This window comes from Pelobates fuscus, chromosome 2 (assembly GCF_036172605.1).
Source record: "Pelobates fuscus isolate aPelFus1 chromosome 2, aPelFus1.pri, whole genome shotgun sequence".
In the NCBI taxonomy this organism is placed as follows: domain Eukaryota; kingdom Metazoa; phylum Chordata; class Amphibia; order Anura; family Pelobatidae; genus Pelobates; species Pelobates fuscus.
In genome coordinates, this window is record NC_086318.1 from 20,120,742 (window position 1) to 20,129,412 (window position 8,671).

The 8,671-nt window shown below is 47.3% G+C and overlaps 1 long non-coding RNA gene across 1 annotated transcript; it reads right to left on the bottom strand.

Annotated features, from left to right (window-relative positions):
• Window positions 1–3,374: 3,374 nt before the first annotated feature.
• On the bottom strand, window positions 3,375–4,480 carry LOC134585393 (uncharacterized). Its single transcript, XR_010086519.1, has 3 exons — window positions 4,255–4,480; window positions 3,908–4,098; window positions 3,375–3,454 (listed from the first exon to the last, which is right to left on the bottom strand). It is a non-coding gene; the product is annotated as an uncharacterized LOC134585393 (long non-coding RNA).
• Window positions 4,481–8,671: the final 4,191 nt, after the last annotated feature.

The following is an 8,671-nucleotide window of genomic DNA, read 5'->3' on the forward strand; positions in this document are numbered from 1 at the left end:
ATAACATCTCAACATTCACAAATATACATTTCTTACATTCAAAAACATAACAGAAACAAATCAGTGACCAATATAGCCACCTTTCTTTGCAAGGACACTCAAAAGCCTGCCATCCATGGATTCTGTCAGTGTTTTGATCTGTTCACCATCAACATTGCGTGCAGCAGCAACCACAGCCTCCCAGACACTGTTCAGAGAGGTGTACTGTTTTCCCTCCTTGTAAATCTCACATTTGATGATGGACCACAGGTTCTCAATGGGGTTCAGATCAGGTGAACAAGGAGGCCATGTCATTAGATTTTCTCCTTTTATACCCTTTCTTGCCAGCCACGCTGTGGAGTACTTGGACGCGTGTGATGGAGCATTGTCCTGCATGAAAATCATGTTTTTCTTGAAGGATGCAGACTTCTTCCTGTACCACTGCTTGAAGAAGGTGTCTTCCAGAAACTGGGAGTTGAGCTTGACTCCATCCTCAACCCGAAAAGGCCCCACAAGCTCATCTTTGATGATACCAGCCCAAACCAGTACTCCACCTCGCTGGCGTCTGAGTCGGACTGGAGCTCTCTGCCCTTTACCAATCCATCCATCTGGCCCATCAAGACTCACTCTCATTTCATCAGTCCATAAAACCTTAGAAAAATCAGTCTTGAGATATTTCTTGGCCCAGTCTTGACGTTTCAGCTTGTGTGTCTTGTTCAGTGGTGGTCGTCTTTCAGCCTTTCTTACCTTGGCCATGTCTCTGAGTATTGCACACCTTGTGCTTTTGGGCACTCCAGTGATGTTGCAGCTCTGAAATATGGCCAAACTGGTGGCAAGTGGCATCTTGGCAGCTGCACGCTTGACTTTTCTCAGTTCATGGGCAGTTATTTTGCGCCTTGGTTTCTCCACACGCTTCTTGCGACCCTGTTGACTATTTTGAATGAAACGCTTGATTGTTCGATGATCACGCTTCAGAAGCTTTGCAATTTTAAGAGTGCTGCATCCCTCTGCAAGATATCTCACTATTTTTGACTTTTCTGAGCCTGTCAAGTCCTTCTTTTGACACATTTTGCCAAAGGAAAGGAAGTTGCCTAATAATTATGCACACCTGATATAGGGTGTTGATGTCATTAGACCACACCCCTTCTCATTACAGAGATGCACATCACCTAATATGCTTAATTGGTAGTAGGCTTTCGAGCCTATACAGCTTGGAGTAAGACAACATGCATAAAGAGGATGATGTGGTCAAAATACTCATTTGCCTAATAATTCTGCACACAGTGTATACTTAGGTATATACATATATATATTATTTCGTTCTACGTGTATTTTGATATCAATATATATATATTAATATCAAAATACAGTTAGAATGAAATTACACACATATATATTTTTAATTATTTTTTTATACGTATTTACATATTTTTTTATTATAAAATATATATATAATTATAATTATGTATATATTTAATCAACATCCTTCTACGTGTATTTTGATATTAATATATATCTAATTTTATATATATATATATATTAAAATACACTTAGTGTATGTGTAAATGTGTGTGTCATATATATATATATATATATATATATATATGTGTGTGAGTGTATATTTTATTTTTAACTTTAATTTATTTTTAACAGGGGTTAATAGGGGAGGAGAGGTGCAGAGATAGTGTCAGCCAGTGATTTTACATCGCTGGCTGACACACAGGATCAGTGATCACAGTGACAGGCTGTTAATACTTATCATATGGGGATAGTGTCCAGTTTTTCTTCCCCATATGGATAAATAAGCCTAATGTATAAATGAGATACAAAAATAAATAAAATAAAATGAAACAATATTCTCTGGCTCTCCCTCTGCCTCTGGCCCTGCCTCTGGCTCCGGCCCTCTGGCCCTTGGCTCCGGCCCTGCCTCTGGCTCCGGCCCTGCCCTGCCTCTGGCTCCGGCCCTGCCTCTGGCTCCGGCTCAAGTGTTCTATCAAAAAGACATACCCCGTGAAAAAGACATACCCCTCGTCACTTCCGGTGACGCGGCCGCACCGGAAGTGACGTTCGGAGGGGGGTGTGCGCCGCCGCGCAAGCGCACAACGACTGGGTAGGTGATTTTACAGCAAGAAGGGGACATTAAGCCCACAGTGCGCACGCGCCTCATAGTACTCCCGTTGGAGGGTCATCGTGCGTGCGCACTGCTGGGCAGAGAGCACTTCACACACCGCGCGTGCGCAGTTGAGGGGTAGGTAAATTTTATGGCCATTTCGCCTGTGAAATCTCCATACCCCTATACTGCGCGTGCGCGGACCCAATAGACCGCGCGTGCGCAATGTGGGGTAGGGAAATTTCACAGGAGAAATGGCCATAAAATTTACCTACCCCTCAACTGCGCACGCGCGGACTCACATCATCAGCTCCAAACTTATCTGGACACAGGTCAGTCTTTCCCTGCTCCCAACACCCTCAGCCATTCGAGGGGGGGTACAGTATATTGGGGGGGGTGTCTGCGCAGTAACTGCAATAATTACCTTGAAAGGTTATCTCATCCTCTATTGGCTGTCTACCAGACAGGCACTAGAGGCGCTTCAGGTCCTTAGCGGAGACCAACTACGTGAAATGACACTGGACATCCTCACGCTTTGCATGAGGACAACCAGTGTCTTTAAAAACGCTATAGAAAAGCCTTGAGTTAATGCTTTCCGATGTGGAAGCCCAAATGTGTGCGCAGGAGGGACCTGATGTTGGCGGAGCCTGACCTAACAATCAGGTAACTGACAAAAAGGCTGAAGAGAGTGTTAGAAATACAGTTTGATATTCCTAGCACCATAGGTTTCCTTTAAAACAAAGAGTCTTTACCCCATTTCTAAATTTATATAGGTTCCCAAAACATCTATAACGCCAAAAAGGCACTCCAATCTGTGTTCAACAATAAAACCTGAAGTCTGTTTTTTTGTGTTTTCTCCTCTGAAATCCACCATCTCATCACCCTGCTGTAGAATTGCAGTGATGTCATACAATGTGACACAGCAAGTGCTGTTATTATTTATAGCTAAGTAACACAAATAGCATGTTAAGGTGTCAGCAGTATACTTTATTTATTCAAAGTTAATATGCAGTTTACACTTTATATGTATAGTGAAAAAAATATAAAAGTCAATGCGGAAACTGGCTAAAAAAAACAGTGTCGTATCCAACATGGAGAAAGTTCAATCACCTGTACAGAAAGGCTGTATGGCATTAGGAAGGCAGTATCTTTATAATAGAATAGTCTCTCTCTATCTGGGCCGTCCAGGATTATTAATCACTGGAAGATGAAGGTTACTTCATGTCTTCAGCATGCGTTCCGAAGCAGTCATATGGAAGTTTTCTGTAGAAGATGTTTCAGCAGGTCGAGGTTAATGGTGGTGGGTTTTTCTCTGGCACTGGAACCATCAGTAAAGGAGTGTAAAATTGAGAGGATCACCTTGTTCTTCCCACAAATCTAAGAAAACTCAGAACAGAAGATTGAGGATAGTGGTTAACAATTTAATGAAACTGCAAACACTAAAATTAACTTGAAAAAAATAACATTCACAGTGTAAGCAGTGTTTAGGCGATACGGTCACAGTGTAAGCAGTGTATAGGAGATACGGTTACAGTGTAAGCAGTGTTACAGGCATTTAATTCTCCCTAGTCACGGTATTTATGGTTACCTCATAAGTATTACAGTGACTCACATTGGTTGAATTGGCACATGGATACACATGTGAGCAGTAACGCCACGTCAAGGCTTCAACCCTTGTTACTGACCATTCACACAGAGCATACTTTTCATTCATACGCATTCGGTATTCCAGAGGTTTTGGACTACACCTCCCATAATGCTTTGCCAGCATTATGGGAGATGTAATTCACAGCATCTGGACTGCCCAAGGTTACCTACCTCTGAACTAGGCCGTGATCACAGTACACAATGTTGAAGTTGCTGTGCAAACAGGAGCAGCTTGTCACGTGTCAGATGCCACTTCATTACTTATAAATTAAATTCTCCACCCTGGAGACGAGCATCAAACATGGGCTTCTTCATTCCTCTTCATGTACTTCGTGTCCCATAGGAGAACATGCTTGTCAGAGCTGTGACACACACAAAAAGAAATAAACAGGTTAGAGTGACTGGCATAACAGACACAGTGCATGCAGACTTGCGTGCCACATACATACAGCAGACAGACACAAAGATTGTGGGAGACACACCGGATTAAATATAAGAATTGGGAGTACCATACATACAGAATGGACAAAGAGACGGAGATTACTGAATTCCGTGACCGACGGATTTGGTTGCTGATGTGGGGCAGTCCCTCTCGCTGGGGTGCAGTTTCTCATCCTTCTCTGGCGAGTGACTAGATGGCTGCGGTTTCGTAGCAAAAAGCATGCCATGGCATATGATACCTAGGAAATAAATATTTTTCTGTGAAACTAGGGTTGTACACATCTAACGCACAGCCCACAAATATAATACACTACCCCCCCACATGTAACGAACAGCCCCTCCATCTAACACACTGCCCCCCACATCTAACACACAGGCCACCCCAATATACTGCGCAGCCGCCCCAATATACTGTGCAGTCACCCCAATATACTGCGCAGACCCCCCAATATACTGTGCAGACCCCCCAATATACTGCGCAGACCCCCCAATACTGCACAGTCCCCCCTGATACTGCACAGACCCCCCCATTATACAGTGCAGACCCCCCATTATACAGCGCAGCCCCCCATCAGACAGCGCAGCCCCCTCATTATACTGCGCAGCCCCCTATCATACTGCGCATCCCCCTCATTATACAGCGCAGCCCCCCATGATACTGCGCAGCCCCCCCATCATACTGCGCAGCCCCCCATCATACTGCGCAGCCCCCTATCATACTGCGCATCCCCCTCATTATACAGCGCAGCCCCCATGATACTGCGCAGCCCCCCATCATACTGCGCAGCCCCCCCATTATACAGCTAAGTCCACCCATCATATTGCGCAGCCCCCCCATCATATTGCGCAGCCCCCCATTGTATTGCGCAGCCCCCCCATTATATTGCGCAGCCCCCCCATTATATTGCGCAGCCCCCCATCATACTGCGCAGACCCCGCCCAATATACTGCGCAGACCCCCACTCAATATACTGCGCAGACCCCCCCCAATATACTGCGCAGACCTCCCCCCAATATACTGCGCAGACCCCCCCAATATACTGTGCAGACCCCCCCCAATATACTGCGCAGACACCCCTCCAATATACTGCGCAGACACCCCCCCCAATATACTGCGCAGACCCCCCCACCCAATATACTGTGCAGACCCCCCCCAATATACTGCGCAGACCCCCCCCAATATACTGTGCAGACCCCCCCCCAATATACTGCGCAGACACCCCCCCAACATACTGCGCAGACACCCCCCCAATATACTGCGCAGACCCCCCCAATATACTGCGCAGACCCCCCCCCAATATACTGCGCAGACACCCCCCCCCAATATACTGCGCAGACACCCCCCCTCGGATGGATGAGGGTGTTGGGAGCAGGGAAAGACTGACCTGTGTCCAGATAAGTTTGGAGCTGATGTTGTGAGTCCGCGCGTGCGCAGTTGAGGGGTAGGTAAATTTTATGGCCATTTCTCCTGTGAAATTTCCCTACCCCACATTGCGCACGCGCGGTCTATTGGGTCCGCGCACGCGCAGTATAGGGGTATGGAAATTTCACAGGCGAAATGGCCATAACATTTACCTACCCCTCAACTGCGCACGCGCGCGGTGTGTGAAGCGCTCTCTGCCCAGCAGTGCGCACGCGCGATGACCCTCCGACGGGAGTACTATGAGGCGCGTGCGCACTGTGGGCTTAATGTCCCCTTCTTGCTGTAAAATCACCTACCCAGTCATTGTGCGCTTGCGCAGCGGCGCACACCCCCCTCCGAACGTCACTTCCGGTGCGGCCGCGTCACCAGAAGTGACGAGGGGTATGTCTTTTTCACGGGGTATGTCTTTTTGATAGAACACTGGCTCCGGCCCTACCTCTGCCTCTGGCTGGAGACTCGGATTTTTAAAGTCACTCTCTCTCTCTCCCTGCAGCCAGCACACAGCAGGAGCAGGGCAGTGAAGTCAGCTGTCCTCCTCTGATGATGTCAGAAGGGGGCGGGACTTCTACTGCTCCCAGACTCCCCAGCGGTCCTGACTGCAGCTCCAGCCTCCAGTGCAGCCCTTCCCAGCCGACCACTAGGGGTAAGGTTCTCCCCTCCCTGGCCCAGGGTAAGCCTCTGGGAGGGGGTGGGGGAAGAACTTGTAGTATGTTTATTTTCATTTTTTTTTTTTTTTTATCAAAAGTTTCTTTTGTTTGTTTTTTGCATCCCCTCTCTACTGCCCCTGCCCCCACTATACTACCCCTGCCCCCACCCCCACCATACTGCCCCTACTATACTACCCCTGCCCCCACCATACTGCCCCACTATACTACCCCTGCCCCCACCATACTGCCCCTACTATACTACCCCTGCCCCCACCATACTGCCCCTACTATACTACCCCTGCCCCCACCATACTGCCCCTACTATACTACCCCTGCCCCCACCATACTACCCCTGCCCCCACCATACTGCCCCTGCCCCCACCATACTGCCCCTGCCCCACCATACTGCCCCCGCCCCACCATACTGCCCCCACCATACTACCCCTGCCCCCACCATACTACCCCTGCCCCCACCATACTACCCCTGCCCCCACCATACTGCCCCTGCCCCCACCATACTGCCCCTGCCCCCACCATACTGCCACTGCCCACCCATACTGCCACTGCCCCACCATACTGCCACACCATACTACCCCTACCCCCACCATACTACCCCTACCCCAACTATACTGCCCCTGCCCCCACCATACTGCCCCTGCCCCCTCTACAGCCCCTATATGTCCCTTTATAATCCCTGCCCCCACCATACTGCCCCATGTGAAGCACCTCTATTTCCCTCTACTGCCCCATGTGCCACTCTACAGCACCTCTATTTCCCTCTACAGCCCCTGACCCCACCATACTGCCCCTGCCCACAGCCTATTTCCCTCTAAAGCCTCTGCCCCACCATACTGCCCATGCGCCCCCTCTACAGTCCCTGCCCCCCTCTACAGCCCCTCTATAGCCCCTGTCCCCAGTATACTGCCCCTTTCCCCCCCTCTATTTCTTTTGTGCCCCCCTCTTCAACTGGACATTGAGCTGAAGGTGAAGCAGGGAGCAGAGAATCTGGTTAAAGCATATTCCAATGATCCTCCCAAAGTAAGTCGGATACATTGACATTGTGTTTAAAAAGAAAGAACCATTTTTTATGTTTACATGACATGCCTTTTACACACTAACAGCATTCAAGCTGCTTTAAGCAGATAGTTTGCTGGAGATATAATATTTGCTCCTGAAATTAAGAGAGGTGATCCAACTATATATCCAAGAGTTTCTCGATATCTCTCACAGTGAAATAGTTGAAGGCATGCGCTTTTTTAAATCAACCATGAAACATTTTTCAAAATTCTAATTGAAAAGAATAAATGTTTTTATTTTATTTTATTATTCTCCTTCCATGATGCGTGTCTATAATTTAGTCTGCCTGCAAAGAAGCACTGTAGTGTGCCTAGTGCCCGTTACCCCAGATGCAAGCATTCCGCTGCTGTATTTTGAGCCATAAAGGCTCTCGTATACTGAAAGGGAAACAAAGTGAACTGGATTTATAGTCCCTGCATGTTATGTATAAGGATTGCCTGACATAATAATAGTTTAATATCTGGGTGAAAATCATTGTTTGAGATCAATGAGAATCACACAGAGTCCACGTGTATCCTGGGATGTGAGTAGTTAGAGTTTATTTCCTAGAATGAGGATAATTAATCCTATATCTCTTCATACAGTTTAATCAGCTATCTGACTATTCTTATTACTGTTACAGAATGCCAAACATATTGCCGCTGTACAGCCGGCAGTGACTGGATTAGAGAGTCAGCTAACATTCTCAGCCCATTGTGAGCAAAGGATAGAAATGCCGTCCATCCCATGTGTTCCCTATTAAGGGTTAATAAGTATATACGGGTGTATATAAAAAAATACCCCTCTCTGTCTCATTAGAGATATCTTTGCCAGAAGCTCAAGGAATCAGGCTGAAGGGTCAGTGTTAGGACCCGCTTAGGGGGGGCTGCCTTGACTTTGGCAGGCGGGCATTCCCTCCAAAGGCCAATGGAGCAACTAAATGACCTCCATTTGTCTAAATATACATAGGGATTAAGGAGAGAGCGCAGGTAACTTTTTCTTTTCTTTGGTTTTTACTATATATTGGGGCTGATGTGTACTGTAGTCATTGCTGCCGGCCCAGTAGTGATGGGAGTGAGCGCATGACTTCTCTTTTTGTAAAGGATAGAAATGCACTTACATTAATAACGATGGGCAGCCGACTCTCTCAGCCAATCACTAACGGCTCCTCACTGCTCGCACAACTTCTGCTTTAGCCTGAGCTGAAGAGACAGAGACTGGAGTCACATCTTTAGTGTTAATCTGGTCAAGAACAGGTTAACAGTTATATGCAAGACTGTGCCTGGGCCTCCAGGCACCATAACAACTTCAATGAAATGATTACATGCTACACAAACCTAAGCACACGGAATCAAACTCCCACTACTC